Source organism: Pongo pygmaeus, chromosome 12 (genome assembly GCF_028885625.2).
Source record: "Pongo pygmaeus isolate AG05252 chromosome 12, NHGRI_mPonPyg2-v2.0_pri, whole genome shotgun sequence".
In the NCBI taxonomy this organism is placed as follows: domain Eukaryota; kingdom Metazoa; phylum Chordata; class Mammalia; order Primates; family Hominidae; genus Pongo; species Pongo pygmaeus.
The window spans coordinates 54,559,123-54,582,755 of record NC_072385.2 but is presented as its reverse complement, the minus strand read 5'-3'; the positions used below and the strand labels follow the sequence as shown (position 1 = coordinate 54,582,755).

Here is a 23,633-nt window from a genome sequence, read left to right as displayed (position 1 = left end):
TGCAAACACCCACATACCCACATATATGTATGTATATGTAGATATGCATATGTTTAAATATATATTTGATAATCATATGTATGTATGTGTACTCATTTATGTGTGTGTGTGTTTGCACATATGTATTCACAGACAATTTAGAGAAATCTATTTTTCATAGCGTTTTATAAGATCAGGTTTGCCTTTGAAAGTATACTAAATTATTTACAGTCAGAGTATCATATTTAAAGCTGCAAAATATTCACCGAATACATCACAATTTTTTAATTCAATGGCTTTTAATATTCAATTTGTTGTTTTATTTTATAAATGATACCGTAGTGACTATTCTCGTTTAGCCTCTTCTGAGCATCTTATTTCTCCGGAGTGAGTCCTCACAAGTGGAATTATCTGGTGAGAAAACGTTATATGAGTAGGCTCATTTCCCTATACCCTAATCAACATAAGCGTTAGTCTGTAGATTGTTTTCCAAATTGATATTTAAAAAGTAAGATGGCATTTTTATTTCTCATTGCTTTTATTAAATATTATTAACCTGTATACATATTGTCCTCCTTTTGCTGAGCACGTACATTTGGGGTGGGCAGAGGTCTCATCTTTTTAAAATTGATTTGTAAAATTACCAGCTTTCTCCAATGCAAGAAATAGAAATTCTATTCAATTTGGCTCAGAGAGGTTTTCTGTAGATGGTAGAAAAAAGAGAAGTTGTTATTATAATGATACATTCAATGCATTATCCTATTTCTTCACTGGCCACATAGCAGAGCTTACAAGACTTCAAGAAGCTCTCACAGTGCAAGAATCACTTTTTGTGTATGTCTTTCCATTTTTTCTCTCTGAAGATTAATTTTCTTGGCAAGTTTTTGTTCCTCCACCTACAATGATAAAAATAACAACATTATAGTAGGAATACTTATATGATGGTTAAAGTGTTGCTAGGCGGCCGGGCGCGGTGACTCACACCTGTAATCCCAGCACTTTGGGAGGCTGAGGCTGGCGGATCACGAGGTCAGGAGATCGAGACCATCCTGGTTAACACGGTGAAACCTCATCTCTACTAAAAATACAAAAAAAATCATCTGGGCGTGGCGGCGCCTGAAGTCCCAGCTACTCGGGAGGCTGAGGCAGGAGAATGGCGTGAACCCGGGAGGCGGAGCTTGCAGTGAGCCGAGACTGCGTCACTGCACTCCAGCCTGGATGACAGAGCGAGACTCCGTCTCAAAAAAAAAAAAAAAAAAAAAAAAAAAAAAAAAAAAAAAAAATGCATTGCTAGGCACATTTACATTCTTTTCATAAAGCAATTTATTTAATCCTCACAACAGTCCTATGAGGTAGGAACTATCAGGATCCCCAAAGATGAGGAAAATGAGGAATTAAGTATTTTATTTAAGGTTATACCAGTCATAAGTGGTAGAGATGAGAATCAAAACTAGGCAGTCTGGCTCCAGAATATTGCACTACAAACCAAATCATCTCTTGTATGGTTAGGGTTGCCAAGATATAAATTTTGGCTTCAACTCTGAATGGTCCTATAGCTTGTGAATCCTTGAAGTTTTTTGCTTGGCTTAATCTCTAATTCTCAATTCCAAATTTTCACAAAAAGAGAATATGATTTTGGCTCAGCTTGATTCAGAAGTTGACACAAACTCAGTCATCTGTGGTCAAGGGGATGAAATCATATGTTTCTTAGAGCTATAAATGACAGGCTGTGAGCAGTATTTTCTAATCCTGCAGTATTCCTTACTCTTTTTCACATAATGGCACACAAAGAAATCATAATACTCTTATGATCTATGAGGGTAAAATATGAAACTGTTTGCAGTTGGCTACTTCAGACCCTGCTCAGTGTCCTAGGAAATCAATATCACAGTCTACTGGCAAACTCATCATGACACATCAGAGCTGCAGAGTACACTGATTAGGAAAGTCTGCTCCAAGGATGTGGGGAGGATTAGGGGAAAAATTATTGCAACTATTAGTATAAAATATGAATTCTCTATTAAATATGTAGCAAATATGTTTTGCAGGATTGTTATATGTTTTAAATTTACTTTGTATATTATATTTATTCTTCATGTGGAAATTTTTATTTTAATGTTGCAAAACCTATTAGTCTTTCCCCATATAGATTAGAAGCTAAAGATCTTTCTTTTTTTTTAATTTTATATTTTTATTTATTATTATTATTATTATTATTATTATTATACTTTAGGTTTTATGGTACATGTGCACAAGGTGCAGGTAAGTTACATATGTATACATGTGCCATGCTGGTGTGCTGCATCCACTAACTCGTCATCTAGCATTAGGTATATCTCCCAATGCTATCCCTCCCCGCTCCCCCCACCCCACAACAGTCCCCGAAGTGTGATGTTCCCCTTCCTGTGTCCATGTGTTCTCATTGTTCAATTCCCACCTATGAGTGAGAATATGCGGTGTTTGGTTTTTTGTTCTTGCGATAGCTTACTGAGAATGATGATTTCCAATTTCATCCATGTCCCTATAAAGGACATGAACTCATCATTTTTTATGACTGCATAGTATTCCATGGTGTATATGTGCCACATTTTCTTAATCCAGTCTATCATTGTTGGACATTTGGGTTGGTTCCAAGTCTTTGCTATTGTGAATAATGCCGCAATAAACATACGTGTGCATGTGTCTTTATAGCAGCATGATTTATAGTCCTTTGGGTATATACCCAGTAATGGGATGACTGGGTCAAATGGAATTTCTAGTTCTAGATCCCTGAGGAATCGCCACACTGACTTCCACAAGGGTTGAACTAGTTTACAGTCCCACCAACAGTGTAAAAGTGTTCCTATTTCTCCACATCCTCTCCAGCACCTGTTGTTTCCTGACTTCTTAATCATTGCCATTCTAACTGGTGTGAGATGGTATCTCATTGTGGTTTTGATTTGCATTTCTCTGATGGCCAGTGATGGTGAGCATTTTTTCATGTGTTTTTTGGCTGCATAAATGTCTTCTTTTGAGAAGTGTCTGTTCATATCCTTCGCCCACTTTTTGATGGGGTTGTTTGTTTTTTTCTTGTAAATTTGTTGGAGTTCATTGTAGATTCTGGATATTAGCCCTTTGTCAGATGAGTAGGTTGCAAAAATTTTCTCCCATTTTGTAGGTTGCCTGTTCACTCTGCTGGTAGTTTCCTTTGCTGTGCAGAAGCTCTTTAGTTTAATTAGATCCCATTTGTCAATTTTGGCTTTTGTTGCCATTGCTTTTGGTGTTTTAGACATGAAGTCCTTGCCCATGCCTATGTCCTGAATGGTAATGCCTAGGTTTTCTTCTAGGGTTTTTATGGTTTTAGGTCTAACATTTAAGTCTTTAATCCATCTTGAATTGATTTTTGTATAAGGTGTAAGGAAGGGATCCAGTTTCAGCTTTCTCCATATGGCTAGCCAGTTTTCCCAGCACCATTTATTAAATAGGGAATCCTTTCCCCATTGCTTGTTTTTCTCAGGTTTGTCAAAGATCAGATAGTTGTAGATATGTGGCATTATTTCTGAGGGCTCTGTTCTGTTCCATTGATCTATATCTCTGTTTTGGTACCAGTACCATGCTGTTTTGGTTACTGTAGCCTTGTAGTATAGTTTGAAGTCAGGTAGTGTGATGCCTCCAGCTTTGTTCTTTTGGCTTAGGATTGACTTGGCAATGCGGGCTCTCTTTTGGTTCCATATGAACTTTAAAGTAGTTTTTTCCAATTCTGTGAAGAAAGTCATTGGTAGCTTGATGGGGATGGCATTGAATCTGTAAATTACCTTGGGAAGGATGGCCATTTTCATGATATTGATTCTTCCTACCTATGAGCATGGAATGTTCTTCCATTTGTTTGTATCCTCTTTTATTTCCTTGAGCAGTGCTTTGTAGTTGTCCTTGAAGAGGTCCTTCACATCCCTTGTAAGTTGGATTCCTAGGTAGTTTATTCTCTTTGAAGCAATTGTGAATGGGAGTTCACTCATGATTTGGCTCTCTGTTTGTCTGTTATTGGTGTATAAGAATGCTTGTGATTTTTTTTTTTTTTTTTTTTTTTTATTATTATTATTATTATACTTTAGGTTTTATGGTACATGTGCGCAATGTGCAGGTAAGTTACATATGTATACATGTGCCATGCTGGTGCGCTGCACCCACCAACTCGTCATCTAGCATTAGGTATATCTTCCAATGCTATCCCTCCCCCCTCCCCCCACCCCACAACAGTCCCCAGAGTGTGATGTTCCCCTTCCTGTGTCCATGTGTTCTCATTGTTCAATTCCCACCTATGAGTGAGAATATGCGGTGTTTGGTTTTTTGTTCTTGCGATAGTTTACTGAGAATGATGATTTCCAATTTCATCCATGTCCCTACAAAGGACGTGAACTCATCATTTTTTATGGCTGCATAGTATTCCATGGTGTATATGTGCCACATTTTCTTAATCCAGTCTATCATTGTTGGACATTTGGGTTGGTTCCAAGTCTTTGCTATTGTGAATAATGCCGCAATAAACATACATGTGCATGTGTCTTTATAGCAGCATGATTTATAGTCCTTTGGGTATATACCCAGTAATGGGATGGCTGGGTCGAATGGAATTTCTAGTTCTAGATCCCTGAGGAATCGCCACACTGACTTCCACAAGGGCTGAACTAGTTTACAGTCCCACCAACAGTGTAAAAGTGTTCCTGTTTCTCCACATCCTCTCCAGCACCTGTTGTTTCCTGACTTTTTAATGATTGCCATTCTAACTGGTGTGAGATGGTATCTCATTGTGGTTTTGATTTGCATTTCTCTGATGGCCAGTGATGGTGAGCATTTTTTCATGTGTTTTTTGGCTGCATAAATGTCTTCTTTTGAGAAGTGTCTGTTCATGTCCTTCGCCCACTTTTTGATGGGGTTGTTTGTTTGTTTGTTTTTTTTTTTGTAAATTTGTTGGAGTTCATTGTAGATTCTGGATATTAGCCCTTTGTCAGATGAGTAGGTTGCGAAAATTTTCTCCCATTTTGTAGGTTGCCTGTTCACTCTGATGGTAGTTTCTTTTGCTGTGCAGAAGCTCTTGAGTTTAATTAGATCCCATTTGTCAATTTTGGCTTTTGTTGCCATTGCTTTTGGTGTTTTAGACATGAAGTCCTTGCCCATGCCTATGTCCTGAATGGTAATGCCTAGGTTTTCTTCTAGGGTTTTTATGGTTTTAGGTCTAACATTTAAGTCTTTAATCCATCTTGAATTGATTTTTGTATAAGGTGTAAGGAAGGGATCCAGTTTCAGCTTTCTCCATATGGCTAGCCAGTTTTCCCAGCACCATTTATTAAATAGGGAATCCTTTCCCCATTGCTTGTTTTTCTCAGGTTTGTCAAAGATCAGATAGTTGTAGATATGTGGCATTATTTCTGAGGGCTCTGTTCTGTTCCATTGATCTATATCTCTGTTTTGGTACCAGTACCATGCTGTTTTGGTTACTGTAGCCTTGTAGTATAGTTTGAAGTCAGGTAGTGTGATGCCTCCAGCTTTGTTCTTTTGGCTTAGGATTGACTTGGCAATGCGGGCTCTCTTTTGGTTCCATATGAACTTTAAAGTAGTTTTTTCCAATTCTGTGAAGAAAGTCATTGGTAGCTTGATGGGGATGGCATTGAATCTGTAAATTACCTTGGGAAGGATGGCCATTTTCATGATATTGATTCTTCCTACCTATGAGCATGGAATGTTCTTCCATTTGTTTGTATCCTCTTTTATTTCCTTGAGCAGTGCTTTGTAGTTGTCCTTGAAGAGGTCCTTCACATCCCTTGTAAGTTGGATTCCTAGGTAGTTTATTCTCTTTGAAGCAATTGTGAATGGGAGTTCACTCATGATTTGGCTCTCTGTTTGTCTGTTATTGGTGTATAAGAATGCTTGTGATTTTTGTACATTGATTTTGTATCCTGAGACTTTGCTGAAGTTGCTTATCAGCTTAAGGAGATTTTGGGCTGAGACAATGGGGTTTTCTAGATATACAATCATGTCATCTGCAAACAGGGACAATTTGACTTCCCCTTTTCCTAATTGAATACCCTTGATTTCCTTCTCCTGCCTAATTGCCCTGGCCAGAACTTCCAACACTATGTTGAATAGAAGTGGTGAGAGAGGGCATCCCGGTCTTGTGCCAGTTTTCAAAGGGAATGCTTCCAGTTTTTGCCCATTCAGTATGATATTGGCTGTGGGTTTGTCATAGATAGCTCTTATTATTTTGAGATACGTCCCATCAATACCTAATTTATTGAGAGTTTTTAGCATGAAAGGTTGTTGAATTTTGTCAAAGGCCTTTTCTGCATCTATTGAGATAATCATGTGGTTTTTGTCTTTGGTTCTGTTTATATGCTGGATTACATTTATTGATTTGTGTATATTGAACCAGCCTTGCATCCCAGGGATGAAGCCCAGTTGATCATGATGGATAAGCTTTTTGATGTGCTGCTGGATTCTGTTTGCCAGTATTTTATTGAGGATTTTTGCATCAATGTTCATCAAGGATATTGGTCTAAAATTCTCTTTTTTTGTTGTGTCTCTGCCCGGCTTTGGTATCAGTATGATGCTGGCCTCATAAAATGAGTTAGGGAGGATTCCCTCTTTTTCTATTGATTGGAATAGTTTCAGAAGGAATGGTACCAGTTCCTCCTTGTACCTCCGGTAGAATTCGGCTGTGAACCCATCTGGTCCTGGACTTTTTTTGGTTGGTAAGCTATTGATTATTGCCACAATTTCAGCTCCTGTTATTGGTCTATTCAGAGATTCAACTTCTTCCTGGTTTAGTCTTGGGAGGGTGTATGTGTTGAGGAATTTATCAATTTCTTCTAGATTTTCTAGTTTATTTGCGTAGAGGTGTTTGTAATATTCTCTGATGGTAGTTTGTATTTCTGTGGGATCGGTGATAAAGATCTTTCATTAGTTATCTAAATATTTTCTAATATGTTTAAGTTTTGATTATATATTTAATCTATTTCAATTTAAAATATATTTTGTAGTGATATATAAAGTAGTAATTTAATTGTATTTACCCCCAAAAATACCAGGCTGACAGTCTTGTCACCATTTCTTTAACCACAAATTTGAAATGTTATCTATTTTATATGGCAAAGTTGACAGAAATATAAATTTAATTATCTATATTTTCATTTTCAATCCTGATTCGTTGATTCACCTATTTATTATGGTACCAAAAGCATACTTTTACATTTATTGTGGTTTTATAATATTTTTTGATCTTTTAAAGTCAGTCTCTATCCATTAGTCTTCTTTTCTTCTAATATTTTCTGACAATTCTCATCCGTTTGTAATTATAAGAAGTCACATAGTAATTTGGGGTAATTTTCTAAAATTACTCTACTTTATAATAAAATATAAGTTCATTTAACAAGGACAAACATCTTTAATATAGTGAGGATTCCCATAGAAAGATATGATTTGTTGCTCCATTTACTAAATTCTTATTTTATATACTTCAATAAAGTGTGGTGATTTGGATAATATATTATGGTTGGACTCATCTTTTACATTTATTTATTACTTTTTTTTGTTTTGATGGATTATCTGGCTATAGGCACAGATGATATTGCTCTGGTTTTATTATTGTCAAGGCTGGGAATAAGTGCTATGCTATCTCCTATGAAAGAATTTTGGCAAGTTCTTTCTGAGTATTTGTGAATTATTTTGAATAGAATATGACATTTTTACCATGAAAATATATGGGCTTGGAACTTTGGGGACTAGAAGATTAGTTACTTGGCAACTTTCTTAATTACTTTCATAATTACTGGCTGCTTCAGGATTTTTATCAAAACAAATTTCTATAGTGCTTAGAAAATCATCCATGTCATCCAGATTTTGAGAAATATTAGCTTAATTATAAAGTACATGTCTAAATAGTTATTAAATTCATCAGTATTTGTTATTATAATTCCTTTTTAGTTATAATTTTGTAGTTTTTTGTGTATTTTCACACACACACCCACCCACCCTTCATTATTTATTTATTTTATTTAATTTTTTTTTTTTAGTCAGGCTCTTTGGTGATGTATGAGCTTCAGTATGTGCTTCTTTTTTCTGCTAAAAATTTGCTATGGGATCTTGGGTTTTGTTTTTGAATAATATTTTTTATTTATAAAATGTATTTATTTCTTTTTTCTTTGTCTTATTTTAAATAGGTTTTATTTTGTCTTTGAATATAATGTCTTGATTCAATATTTTAACATTTATTTTTATTGTCTTTTAGAAGGAAAACTTTTATGCTTATTCTTCTACATACTATTTGGCCAAAGTCTTAGTTATAATAAGTATTGTGAACATTATCAACCTTCTGTAAATCACTGAGACAATTTCAGATTAGATTCAATAATTATTTAGATGTGTTTTTATCTAGTTGAAGTTTTTATTTTTACTTTTACATTTTGATAGAATTCTTCTTATAATGTATTGGGAATTTCTCTGTGAATTGATCCTTAGTAAATTTTTATAAATATCCCATAGCAGGTGATAAGAGGAATTTATTTTCTGTTGTACAATACAAAGTGCTCCTTTCCATTGATGAGGGACTTAGTGGGTTGAAATGTTTCCCAGCCTTTCCACAGCATACACTATCAAGTTGGGCACATATCAAAACAGCAATAATAGCAAAAAAGACTCAAAAAATTTAAATTAAAATAAAAAACCCAGCAAAGTGTTACATTCCCATACATGTTAGCAGTTTGGTTCTCAGCTTGAAAAACTAGGTAAGAGCAGAATCATTTTGTACACTCAATTAATTTGTTTCAAAACGAAGTCTGTCAGTTTGTAAAATCCTTTATGTAAGTCAAAGTAATTAGGTGATTTCTATCACCTTAAAAAGAGAACCATAATGAGAAACAGCCACCATTACACTTTCTTGACTTGGAAGCCAGCTGAGGCATTTGAACCTCTCTTGTCATTTTAGAAACCCCAGTCAAACTGATCACCGTGAACTGAAAATGAACCGATGCCATTATGCTTATTTCATATTAAGCCTGATCAACTTAATTGGCCCATGGGCAAATTTTTCTTTAGAATTTCTTTTTTTCCCTAGCAAACAGTATTCATTTTAAATTAACTCAAGTTCTCAGTATCTCTTTCTTGGATGAATAGAACTACTTCTTAACTGATTTCCCTTGTTCCAGCCACACTTTCCCACAGTTCCCTCTCAACAAAACAACTACAATGAGACTTTTGACCAGAAGATAAACACTTTTTAAAGATACAAGCCTGTCTTTCAGTTTTGAAATTATTACATCTGCCTAAAATGTTTTTTCCTCCTAAGTTCATATGCCTAATTTCTTTATACCTCTGATGTCTTTGCTCAAATCTACCCTTTGCAATGAGACCCACTCTGACCTTTTAATACTACACCCTGCTCCCTGATGCTAGCATTTCCAATATTTTCTGCTTTATGTCATTGCTTTTCTACAGCATATATTACCTTCTAATGTATTATATGTATTCATGATTTATTGACTCACCCTCCTTGCTTAAATGTAAGCAGCAGGTCAGGGATGTTTATCACTTTTGTTCACTGAGGAATCCCAAGCACTAGACCAGTTTCCTCCACATAGTATGCACTCAACAAATATTAGTTAAGTAATTAAACAATGGTAAGATTTTCAACTCACCTGGAAAAACACATTCTTAAAATGCAACAATAAGAAAAAGAATCAATCAAAACTCACTATCATAACTTAAAAGTCCAAACACGAACATTTAAGCATGTAAAAACTAAGTGTTAAACAAACTTTAGTCTTATGAGACATGATGAAACACGTTATACATTTACGTGCTGTCTCATGAGGGTGATGGCATGAGTCTCAAGCATGCTCCTCAGCCCTATCTGGGATTGAGCTAAGCAGAGAGAAGTCCTAATACAGAAGTGCACTCAGTTGTACAGTTTTACACAAGTAGACATTCATGAGCCTGGATTTAAAACAAACGAATATAAACACAGCAGAGCTACACATTTCCTACTCAAGGGAACATTTTCACCTATTCAGGTTTAGACATGGAGACTGCAGGTAAGCTTTTCTTCTGAGGTCTTCACAAAACCAAATTCACTCTGGTACACTGATACACAGATTATGTAACTCCAATGTGTTAAAATATGGCAAATGATGTATTTGAGAGTGTTATTCTAAAATTACAGACTGCCAAAAATATTAAAAAGAAATGTGACTCAAATAATTACAAGACAGTTTTTTAATTGCCTGAAATAATAACAGACTTATATAATGATCTTTGCTGTCACGACAATAAGATGGGAGTTTTAAGAACACCTTCCATATCCATATCCTCAAAAGTTGGTTGTAAATTCAAGCAGTCATGCTTAACACTGTAACTGGTGCATTTGTACTTGTGGCTTATTGGCCAAAAGTATAGACACCAACAATGTCCTTCCCTTACCCTTCAGATCTTTCTTTTGCTTTGACAAACATCCAATGGCCAGTATCTACATCTAGCTGCCTGGAGTCTTTTTTTCTAGATCCTAGGAAGGCCCTTTGCCTACAGGGGCAGATCACACCCAATGGTTCAGGAAGCTAAGTGTCCTAGCTCCCTCATTCTTGGAGTAATTCTGACTCATATGGTGTACATTTCCCAGAGTTTCCCTCACGGGAATAAGCTTTCTATTGGCTTAAAATAATATACCATTTATCTTCTGCCAGTACCTTTCAGGCATCACTTGCCCATTCCCCTTCAGATGTTTCCTGAACCTCTCTCTCTCTCAAAAAAAAAAAAAAAGAAGTATTTTCACTCAAATCCTCCAGTTAACCAGCTAGTTAAAGTGCAGCTGGCATAAAACACCACCAGTAGTTGACTATGACATTGAATATTTTATGATTATTTTTCTGTGCAAATTTGACACATTATAATGACATTGTACATATTTTATTCATGTCAATGTGTTCGATATCTTCATTTTGCCCTTCTAGATAGAGTCCCACCCTTTACACCTTGTTCTATCCTGCTCCCGGGACATATTTGCGTGGAGTGCATTGTTCGATAGGCTCCCTTGACCTCTGGCTTCTAAGCTTTCAGTCATGGGAGGAATCTGCAAAATATAAAGAGTGAAAGGAGAATGGAGTCAGGGTAATTATTCCATTGGTGTCTTTCCTTTCTTCCACGTCACTATAGATTGGCTGTATTTCTTTTGCACATGCCACCTTCTTGTCAGGCTGCTCTATCCATGTACCTTATATAATAATTCCCAGTTCTGGTGACCACTCCCTCCCATTCTTCAGACCTACGAGGTGTAATGGCCCCTACTGTTACTAAGCCAAGATACAACACTATCTACTGTTTGTAGAGATGGAGAAACCAAAATTATAATAATAATCCCTTAATTAAATGCTCCATTGGTTACTCAGTTTGAATATGCTTTCACTTCACGACAGGACTCTGACTTTTACAGTAAATAATAAATGTACATGATAAAAAAAACCCAACAAACTCAAATTAAACGGATGGTACAAAATTCTTATGTTCTTTCCAATTATCATTCCCTAGAGGTAAACATCTTCAACTGTTTCTCTCCAAATAATATATTTTTTTCCGTATGTGTTTTTGGTTAACCAATATCTAGCAATAACTATGGACTCCTTACTTTGAAATACAAAAGTTTAGCTCATCTACATTTCTAATACTTCTCTTCCCCATGCTCCAACAGTCTTGGCAAGTGATATTAGAATGTTCAGATCACCTTCTATCTTTAGGATAGGTAATAAAATGCAACTTCTTTTTCTTAATCCATCAACTTCTATAAAATGTGTCTTCAGTTCCTGCCACAGAAAAAAAAAAATCAGTGGCCCCACATTCCCTTACCTTTCTTTATTTTCCTCTCCACTTCCCAATTGTTTGTTGGCTCTAGCATGGATTGAATACTACCAGGTTAAATAATTGACTTTTTTTTTTTTTTTCCCAGAATTCAGACCTCCAATTACTCAAACAACTTTTGGGTTTTCCTGAAATTTCAATGTCTTGTTTACATTTTTCCACTTTAAAAAAAAGATACTATGCCTGTACCATAGCACTAAGTTCATTCAGCTTTCAAATACATAATTTGCTGAAGTGAACACAATTTCACTTTGTGTTTTGTTGTGAATTGCTGTCTACGCCTACTGCACACCTTGTATTCTAAGCTTTCTTTTCATTTCTCTCCTCTCATAATTATACATTTTTTTCTTTTTGATTATATGTTTAGATTATATTTTAATATTCCTAGGACATATTCTTAATTATTTTTCTTGGTCAATAAGTTCATTAAAGGTAAATTTTATGATATCTCGCATGCAGAATATTCTTAATTTTGTCCTTGTGGTTAATTGTTACTCAGTTTAAATACAGAATACTAGTTAAAATAATTTACTTTAAAAACCTTGAAGACAATACATTCATTCTACTGTTTTGACTGAAGTTTTGCTAAAGTGAATATATTGCATTTTCTTTTTGTTCTGGCAGACTTTTTATTTTATGAATGCTTTAGTGTTCTTTTGATTTCTTTTTGATAATCACATACTTTTAATTTCTAAGAATTTTTCTTATTCTCCTATTGCCCCTTTTCATTTATCATTCTACATTTCTTTAAAAATGCAATATGTGTGTTCACTTCAGCCGCACATATACTAAAATTGGAATGATACAGAGAAGATCAACATGACCCCTGCACAAGATGGCATGCACATTCTTGATGCATTCCATTTTCTTAAAAAAGATGCAATATCTTCTTGTGTAGCTGTGAAGAGACTAAGTAGATTATGTTTTAAAAAAACATATCTTTTGTGCTCGCTTTGGCAGCACATATACTAAAATTGGAAGGATACAGAGAAGATTAGCATGGCTCCTGCACAAGGATGACACGCAAATTTGTGAAGCATTCCATATTTAAAATAATAATAATAAAACATATCTTTTAATGTGTGATTTATTCATTTTTTCAAGGTCTGTATTCTACTTCCTTGTCTTGGGCCTTTTCTGTTTTGCTGTTTCTGTTCCTTGCATACCTATTGCTCATTAGATATGAGTTCATAATTGTGAAGGAAGGATTAGATTGATTAAATTCTAGCAGGATTCCTCTTTTCCTATTAAAGTGCTTTCCCAACAGTCTTGTCATGAAAATGAGACTATTGACCTAAATTTATATGTCTACTTGGGCATGTTATACGGATGGTCCCATGTACACTGGTTGGGCATGCCACGTGGAAGGTCCTATGTACACTTGTTGGGTGTGTCATATAGTAGGATTCTCTATATACTGCCCAGGTATATCACATGGAAGAACCTATACTCTCTGATTGGCAATGTCATATGGAAGTTTCTATGTATGCTGATCAGGCATATCATATGGAAGTTTCCAAGTACAATGGTTGGGCATATCATATGTAGATTTTGTTTATCAATATGGGGAAGAAGTAGGTAAGCTATGTTCTATAAAGCCAAAATTGAGGAGAGGTTTATTCTGTTGGATTGAGGCCAAAACCAGAAGTCCTAATCCTTCACAGACATATCATTAAATTTCTTCAAAACAACAGTGGGACTTTCAGCTTCTGGTCTTATATATAAGAAACCTGAAAGTCATCATTTCATCCTAATAACAAATAAAAAGCTGAACAAACTAAAACTGAATACATTGTCTTAGATCCATCAGAGACATGAGGTCATAAGACAAATCCCTGTCCCCCAAATTAGAGAGACCAACAGGAAAATAGAGACAATCAAAACTTGCTAAAGCAGAAACTCTAGTGGAGACTTAAAAATGATGCCCCAACACATGCCTCTTTGGACTTCAAAGCACTTGGGGAATAGCAAATAAAGGAAGGGCTTTCTCTGAAGTTACCCTCCCTGCCTAAAGACTGAATCTTTCAGGAAATATCCAATTGTTGTGATACCCTTCCTTAGATATTTCATTAATCAGAGGAAATCAATGTATATTCCAGGAAGGAAGACTGATGCGGACACCACACTCAGAACCCAGATGAACTTTGTCTCAGGCTACTGTTTGTTCTTTAGGCCCATTCATTTCCCTTAAAAACAATTGATTCTTCTTCTAAAAATTGCCTATATCCCCCACTTTCTTCTGTCTTATGAAGATGATATATAAGCTTCAACCATCTGGTCCTTTGTTGAGTCTCATATTTTATGGGACTGCTGTTCACTGGCACATAGTAAATTTCTATGCCTTTTCTCCTATTAATCTGTCTATTGACGGTTTATTTCAGCCAACTAAATTATCAAAATTTCAGGGGAAAATTTGAGCTTCCCTATACTCATGATCTGAAAATCTGTGGAAACCAGTGCCAGGCAGGAAGTCCTGAACTGTAGTTGACACACAGTTGGAGGCTCAGTATAGACAAGTCTGAGACATAAAAACTCCAGGGGTGCTCAGTCATTTTGGAGTCCCAGTCATTTGGGAGCTCCAGTGATTTTTTGAGTTTTACCTCCTGGAGTTCTACGAGGTTCCTACAGAATAGAGAACCCAGAAATAAAGCCAAATATGTATAGTTAACTGATCTTTGACAAAGCATACAAAAACATAAATTGGGGAATGGGCATTCTATTTAATAAATGGTGCTGGGAAAACTGGCAAGCCTCACGTAGAAGAATGAAATCAGATCCCTATCTCTCACCTTATACAAAAATCAACTCAAGATGGATCAAAGACTTTAATATATGACCCAAAACCAGGAAACTTCTACAAGACAAAGTTGAAAAAACTCCTCTAGACATTGGCCTATGTAAATATTTCATGACTTAGACCCCAAAAGCAAATGCAATGAAAATAAATCTAAATAAATGGGACCTAACTCAACTATAAAGCTTCTGCCCAGCAAAAGGAACAATCAGCAGAGTAAACAGACATCCCACAGAATGGGAGAAACTATTTGCAAGCTACGCATCCAACAAAGGACTAATATCCAAAATCTACAAGGAACTTAGACAAATCAGCAAGAAAAAAACAAATAATCCCATGAAAAAGTAGGCAAAGAACATGAACACACATCTCTCAAAAGAAGCTATGCAAATGGTCAACAATCATATGAAAAAATGATCAACATCATTAATCATCAGGAAAATGCAAATTAAAAGTACAGTGAGATGGCACTTTACTCCTTCAAGAATGGCCATTACTAAAAAGTCAAAAAACAATAGATGTTGGTGTGGATGGGGGGAAAAGCGCATACATGGCTAGCGGGAATATAAATTAGTACAACCTCTATGGAAAACAGTATGAAGATTCTTTGAAGATCTAAATGTAGATTCACCATTTGATCCAGCAATCCCACTACTGGGTATCCACACTCCCAAAAGGAAATCATTATATTAAAAAGAAATTTGCACATGCATGCTTATAGCAGCACAATTCACATTTGCAAAGATGTGGAACCAATCTAAGTGCCCATTGTCTAATGAATGGATAAACAAAACATTATATACATACACCATGAAATACCACTCAGCGTAAAAGGAACCAAACAATGTATTTTGCAGTATGTGGATACAGCTGGAGGCCATTGTTCTATGTAAAGTAATGCAGGAGTAGAAAACTAAAAATTCTATTTTCTCACTTATAAGTGGGAGCTAAGCTATAAGTATGCAAAGGCATACACAGTGATATAATGAACTTTAGAGACTTGGAAGGGGGAGGGTGAAAGGAAGAGTACAGATAAAAAAATACATATTATATACAATAAACACTATGGCTGATGGGTGCAATGAAATCTCAGAATTTCCCACTATATAATTCATCCATATAACAAGAAACCCCTTGTACCTCAAAGCTATTGAAATAAAAATTAAAGATATGTATGTGTACATATATTATATATATATTTATACACACACACAATAAAAAGATAGAGTCAGAAGATAAACAAAAGAACACCCAACTATATATTGTCTAAAAAAAATCCATTTTAAATATAAAACACACATAGATTAAATGTTAATGGATGAAGAAAATTATACCAAGCTAAAACATGAATCAAAAAAAAATAGGAGTAGCAATATTAATTTTAGTTAGAGCAGACTTCAGAGCATGGACATTTATCAGGGATAAAAAAGAGCGCTACATAATTATAAAGGGGTTAATTTTCCAAGAATATATAATAATTCTTAACATGTATGTGCCTAACAACAGAGTATTAAAATATGTGAAAGAAAACTAATAGATCTGTGAAGATAAATATATAAATACACTATTATAGTTGGAGACTTCAATACACTCCTATTAGAAAAGAACAGATCCAACAGACACAAAATTAATAAAGACACAGTGAAATTCAACACCACCATTCATCAACTGGACATAATGGACATCTACAGACAACTTTATGCAACAATAGGAGAATGCACATTATTCATAGGTTCACAAGGGATATTCACTAACATAGACCACATTCTGGGTCATAAAAAACACCTGAAAAATTTAAAAGAATAGAAATCACACAATGTCTACTCTCAGACCACGGTGGAATTAAACTAGAAATCAATAACAGAAAGATAGCTGGAAAATCCCTAATTCTTTGGAGATTAAACAACACTTCTAAATAATACATGGGTTCTCATTCTTATTAGATTAAGGGTTCACTTGTTACCCAGTTCTGATGATGAGACTTAAAGTTGAGATTCAGAGATAGCTCAGAATAAAGGGCTCTAACATTGCTTCTTTCTTATTTACATTAAATTGGTTAAAACACTGCACTTGATTACAACTTTTTAGTTCTCTTTGTGTATGTAGCACAACTCTTAGCATATAATGAGATTTTGTTATTGCAGTCCCTACAACTTCACAATATTACATTGATGTCTTTCTTTTCTGAAATATTAATAAAGGTATCAAATTTTATTTTTCCTATTGAATATGTTTATATATAATTAGACCACAGAAGAAAAAATACTGGCATAAGTTCTCATTATTTTTTAATAAATATATATTTAAGTATTTTTATCATTTCAATACACTCAAAATGTTGGCATTTCAAATAGATGTCAGTTTTCAAGTAACATACACTTAACAATTATATTATTTTAAATAATGGTGATTTTTTTTTTTCTAATTGGCTAATGTTTTAATTCAACAAACCTGTAGAAAACATTGTCCTTCTTCAAAGGGCTTCATTCCTAACTAGAAAATATTTTGCCCTAAGGAATGAGAAAACAGCACAGAAAAAAAGTCATAATCTTTCTCAGTAGCTGATATTCAGACAAAAAATGTCCTACATGTTTATATCATTTAGTTTACATCCAAGATTTTGACACTACAATGAAAATTACAATATTGAGAAAGTCAAAAGCATCTACATTTGAATAAAATCAAAGAGAAGGGAGGAATGAAAAAAATAAGCAAACACACTCAGATCCTTAGCTCAGGTTTTTAAACAGCTTCATAGCATCAGTCCCTTCCACTCTAAACAGCAGCAGCAGTGGCAGCAATACAGACATTCAACTATGAAATGAGCATGATTTCCAGATGGCCTTCTTCAATAAGGATAGCATTAAATGACTATTTAAATTTGCCAGGAAGTGAAACATTTCTCAAATAAGAAGCCTATACAATTGAAATTCTGTGCAGCACAGCTAAGGGAAGATTTGAAGCTGATACCTACCTACTGCTACCACCATCAAGCGTTCCAACATTTTTAAAATGAGCAAACTAATGATAATGAAACTAATTTTACCACGTCACCCTGGGAGAGGAAGGTTTTCTATAAACTTTTGCTGTTAACAGCTAGGATATTCTGAAAGTATTTACCATTAAGAGATAAGCACAATGAGAAAGGTAGCTTTTAATATACAGCAGAGAATGTGCAAATAAAACCACTGATATAACAGAATCCCAGTATAATAGCGTTTGCAACAGTCAACTTTATAGTTAAGGTTACAACTCAATTTCATATCCCTGCTTTCCTTGCTCATAAAAACTTGGTGGAAAAGTTCTTCAACATTAAAACTTTTCATACTTGGTCTCCAAGTAAATATGAATGATAAACATGAAGGTTTTTCAATTTTAATAAAAGATTTTTTCTTTCCCTTTCTCCAAGGATAGTTCCTTCACACAAGTACTCCGACAAATAGCATGAACAAGGGGGAATTTAAAATGCATGAATTTCCTAATTAAACTTCAGACATTTATTATGGACCCTTTTCTCTTAAACAACACCTGAAGTTCAGGGAATTTAAAAACTTTCTGACAAAGCACTAGTCCTCTGGGAGGAAAAATACTGTCTAGGCTTTGAAAACCCACTCAATAACCTGAAACTCATTTAGATCTTAACTAGAGAAAATCTGAATGTGGTTATGGAAATTTTGGTGGCCTCAGATTATAGTAATACTCTATTAAAATTACATACAATTACATTTTTGCTAATAGATCTGCCCTGGAATTTTCCCCATTATATTGTGAATATGTTTTTAATTTACTGTATATTATAATTTTATTATAATTTATTTTAAAAATACTATTGATATATAATAGTTGTACAAAACACATGTGATATTTTAATACCTGTATATAATGTGTAATGATCAAAGCAGGGTAATAGGACTATCCATCACCTCCAACATTTATCTTTCCTTTGTATTGGGAACATTGCAATTCTTCTCTTCTAGCTATTTTGAAATATACAATAAATTATTGTTAACTATGAATTCCCTCCTATACTATGGAATACTAGAACTTATTCCTTTCTATCAAACTGTGTTTTTATACCCTTTATCCAACTTTTCTTCCTCTCTCCTTCCCTTCCCATCTCATATTATCATTTGTAATTGATACATAATAATTGTATATATTTTTGGGGCACAGGGTGATATTTTGATGCATAAATACAATGTGATGTTTTAACACATTAAAAAACCTTCCTAGCTGAGGAGAGACTGCCTCTCCCTGGATTAAGCCAATTCTAAGAGATAGTAAAAGACCCAGCAGGAGTATGCCTTTGATAAACAAAATAACCACCAGAGCCATACCTTCTCTACCTGGCCCATCACCCCAAGAGGTAACAGTCCTCTGCCTTAATCATCCCAGGGCCAAGTAGCAGGCAAGTAGGGGCCACCCCTATGGCCCAAAGCCTGCCAGTTATTCAAACTAGCCAATCCTAAATTATTCAACCTGCCCCACCTTGCCTTTCCTGCTGACCCCAACAAATGCAATGGCTGAAACCATCCTCTCACTCCTGTCTTCTGCCCTTTGACCACCCTGGTGTCTTTGCTGTGTGGCCCTGTGTGGCACGTTGTGCCTCCTTGTCTTCTAGGACCTGTGAGTATAATAAACTTCATTTTTTCCTGAGCTTCTCCATTGTCTTCTCTTGTGGCCACACCTCACTGACCATCACATAAAAGAATACAAAACACCCTTCTTCCCAGATGTCACCTAACACTTTATTGGCAAGGATGCATCACTAAGTCTGACCAATAAATCAGACATGTAATATTTGACAATAAGATTTTTTTCCATTCCTTTTCATCTCACAACCTCCTTCAAAATCTTTCTGATATCTCAGGCAAATATCTAGCTCTGTTCCCATCCATAATATCTCTTTTAGAAACTGTGGACACCCCTCAAGACCTTCCCCTTCCTTGAAGGATTGCTTAACCTATCCAGTGGCACTAACCAAGAACCACAGCACACCTACCCAGAGGTGGTAGGAAATGTATGGAAATAGTACCTTGGGGAATAAGGTAGGGAAAGCATTGCTTGGCTTTTGTGGGTAGGAGCTAAAGATGCTTATTAATTATCTGGCAACATTCTGCAATGATACAAAATGAATTACATGGTTCAAAATGTCAGCAGCACCTTGTTGAGAAATAATAGTGTACATGATCTCTCACTTCAAGAAATTGGTCATCTAGGAAATCATTCATATTAGATCTGCCCAGTCCTAGATGTCCTAGCAAACTAGAGCTATAGAAACATATTATGTAATTCACATCAGAAAATGGATACAATTGTTCCAATTCTTGAATAGATCTTGAGAAAATAACCTCTCCCTCCACATGAGTATGGAACACAGAAATGGTCATTTGAGATTTAAATATTCTGTTTCTAAAGGACTTTGGACATTCATAGATAAAATGAAGTCAGAAATACAAATCCCCACACTCCAGGTCTTTATTATCTAGACTGACAGAGCATAAAAGTGGTGGTGGGGGGGGGTGACATGGGGCAGGTGGTATAGGCACTGCAGCAATCTAGAAAAAGATGACTCAATACTATTCAACCACCAAAACCACAGGAAAGGTAAAGAGAATGTCCTTTAAGACTACAGACTTTCATATCTGACATTCCCAGGTCCAAGTCCTCTGTTTTGTTGCTTAATATGAATGACATTAGGTACTTGCTTCTAGAGGTTGGGACTTCTAATAGATAAAGTACAAGTAAAAATGTGGAAAGAAAGAACTAAAGACGAGTTTAGAATCTATCTCCTGAGAAAAGCAGCAGCATTAGGAAACAATAATAGGTAATATTTATTGAATGTTTATTCTTCACAAGGTGCTAATACATGTATTCACTTCATCCTTACAACTCTAAGAGGTTTTATGACCCATTTTGGCCACAAAGATTATGAAGGTTAGACAGGTGACATCACTTGAACAAGGTCACAGTTGCTGGTACATGGAAGAGTTAGGGCTTGAACCTAGAGCTTCTTTACTTGAAATCAAAAACTCTTAGACACTACTCTAACCTTCCTTCTCAGAGAGCATCATGAAAGGTGCAGTATTATGGTGGTAAAGACACAAAAGCAACCCCAGGACATCAAGACAGCCTCCTTGGACTTCCACTTTGCTAGGGAGAATAAGCAGCATTTGAAAGGAATGATGCTGCCAAGATTTGCCTAAAAGCTATGCCAGGCAGAAAGCCAGTGGAAAGGTGGCAATCTTATCACTGGCACAGCACAAAGAAGGAGCTTGAACAAAGTCTCTGTGACAGGCATGGAAATGTGCCACTCAGCTCTCCCAAGTGGAAGCATAACTGACAGGAGGCCCCAGCAGCTGCCTTTCTGACTTCACTATTGCGTTCACACCCACGAGCTCTTCCCAGCTAATGCCTAAGAGCTTCAGGAACACCAGTGCAGAGGAGACATGGGACTCCTCTGGCAAGCCACCTTGGCTTGTGGAATTCCAGTTGGCCTGGCTGACACTTACTTAGAACCATGCTGCAGTCTGAGACTTTTCCTGCCCAAGCCTCCTTCCTTCTGTCTCTCCTTCAATGGGATCAGACCTGCATTAAGAATGTGGCTTGAAGGTTCTCTCCACTCTCTTCAGCACCTTCCCATTTCTTCTTCACAGATGTTTTCTCTAATACATTTATTTCATGTTTAAACCCATATTGGTGTCTGCTTCTTCTCGGAGGATACAAACTAACAGTCACAGATTATTCGTGATCCCTAGTAAGATGGCTTCTTCAATCTCAAAAAACAACAAAAGATGTGATTTCCTTTGCTGTGATGATCAATGGCTATGTCTCCCCGAAAACTTACTAACCTTAGGCATCTGGGGTTACTAAAGCAACTGGAAAATTATGAAAAAGAAAGAAAATGGACATAAGTAAGGTAAGAATCGCAGCATAAATCAAAGGACAATTAAATAATTATATTAATATTTTTATCAGCACAAAACATAACTGATTCCACAAAAGAGACTTGATGATATGGAAGATCCATTGAAGAGCTCTCTCTAAGAAAGAGAGTCAAAATCCATGAAACAGCATATCGCAAACTGAAGGACAGAGACCCAAGAGTCAACATGTTTAGTGATATGTGATCCAGAAGAAAAGGCCGGAACTAATAAATAACAAAGATAAAATAGAGCAAAATATTCCTGAGCTGAGGAAAGAATTAGTTGTACAGAAGAAAATGTTTCCCAAGCTACAGGATAAATTGATAAAAGGGCAGCCCAATTGCTCTAATCTTTCAGTCTAGTCCTTATCTTTCAAGCAACAGAATCTTTTTACATTTCTGGAGATTTTTCTCTGCTTGATCCTCCTTACATCCTTAAAGTGGGGTTCAGACAGTTTTTGTCAAATATTATATGAGTTATAGGAAAACCAGCATCACAGCTCTGTTGATTCATTCTTTACCCACATTAAGAGGGGCAAACTGATGTTAGCTACCAAAGTGCTCTCTCCTGCCTATCAGCTATCTCAAACACTGTCCTTTCAGCCTGCTGACGGTCTGTTTTACCCATCAGACCTGTTGTGAACTGAACAGAAACACTGCAGTCAGACAACATATGAGCATGAGTTATTATGAGGGTTCTCCCTAGGATTTATATTTATTCTCTACTGATTACCTCTGACCGACAACCCCTACAGTTAGGACTGAAATATGCTTGGAACATTTGCATCAGTTCAGGTTTCGGTCATAAGAGTAGGTGAGGAGATAAAGGGGAGGGAGGAACCAGAGGGACTAGTAAGAGCTCTCTATTTGCTCCTTTTTTTCTTTTTTCTTATTTATGCAACCTAAAGGTACCTACATCACTTCTCTACCAGGCACAATTGATATTTTGTTGTTGTTGTTGTTTTGTTTATGATACAGAACCTCACTCTGTTGCCCAGGCTGGAGTGCAGTGGCATGGTCTTGGCTCACTGCAACCTCTGGCTCCCAGGCTCAAGCAATTCTCCCGCCTCAGCCTCCCGAGTAGCTGGGATTACAGGCACCTGCCACTGCGCCCAGCTAATTTTTGTATTTTTATTAGAGACAGGGTTTCACCATGTTGGCCAGGCTGGTCTCAAACTCCTGACCTCAGGTGATCTGCCCGCCTCGGCCTCCCAAAGTGCTGGGACTACAGGCGTGAGCCACTGCACAATTGATATTTTAAAGAGCTCGCTATACAAAGATTTCACTTCATGTAGCATGCCTTACCTATGAGGGATACAATGGAGTGATTGCTTTGCTTAGCCACTGTTTGTGTGCAATTTAATGAGGTTTTCCTTTCTTCCTTTAAACATATAGAGATGGGATCTTGCTATACTGCCCAGGCTAGTCTTGAACTCCTGGCCTCAAGTGCTCCTCCTACCTCACCCTCAATATATGAGTGTATCAAGCAAGTGTCTTAGTTGCAAACTAATAGAAGCTAGCTGATTAAGCATAAATGAAGTCGAGAAGTTTAAGTTGACATAATTATGGGAAGGGCTAGAGAAACAAGTTTAAGAATAGTCTTCCATTCGTCAACTCTCGCCTCCCGAAAAGACCACTAGAAAAACCTGCAGATCATGGAAAGCTAAACCAATTAAATCTACATAAGCAAAAGATAAGACAAAGGAAAAATACTTATTTCAGAAGAGGGAAATCAGGGCAGATAGTTGTAGGGTATTTCAAACTCAGGCTGAATGATTTTCATGCTATCGTTTCAGGAGTGGAATTTCTTGGAAATGGGTATGGCTCATGATATAATAGCTTTGGATTGGTAGTCACAGTGAGGTGAGAAGGTTCTTGAAGAAGGAAAATATGATATATCTGTACAATGGAAAATTATTCAGTCTTAAAAACATAAGAAATCCTGCTCTGCTGAGGTTATAGGTGCACCAAAATCTCAGAAATCACCACTAAAGAACTCATTCATGTAACCAAACACCACCTGTTCCCCAAAAACCTATTGAAATTAAAAAAAAGAAATTA

The 23,633-nt window shown here is 36.0% G+C and overlaps 2 non-coding genes across 2 annotated transcripts; both read left to right on the top strand.

Annotated features, from left to right (window-relative positions):
• The first annotated feature begins 12,615 nt into the window (after positions 1-12,615).
• On the top strand, positions 12,616-12,723 carry LOC129030914 (U6 spliceosomal RNA). Its single transcript, XR_008500812.1, has one exon. It is a non-coding gene; the product is annotated as a U6 spliceosomal RNA (small nuclear RNA).
• Positions 12,724-12,797: 74 nt separating this feature from the next.
• On the top strand, positions 12,798-12,904 carry LOC129031043 (U6 spliceosomal RNA). The gene has a single exon (XR_008500920.1). It is a non-coding gene; the product is annotated as a U6 spliceosomal RNA (small nuclear RNA).
• Positions 12,905-23,633: the final 10,729 nt, after the last annotated feature.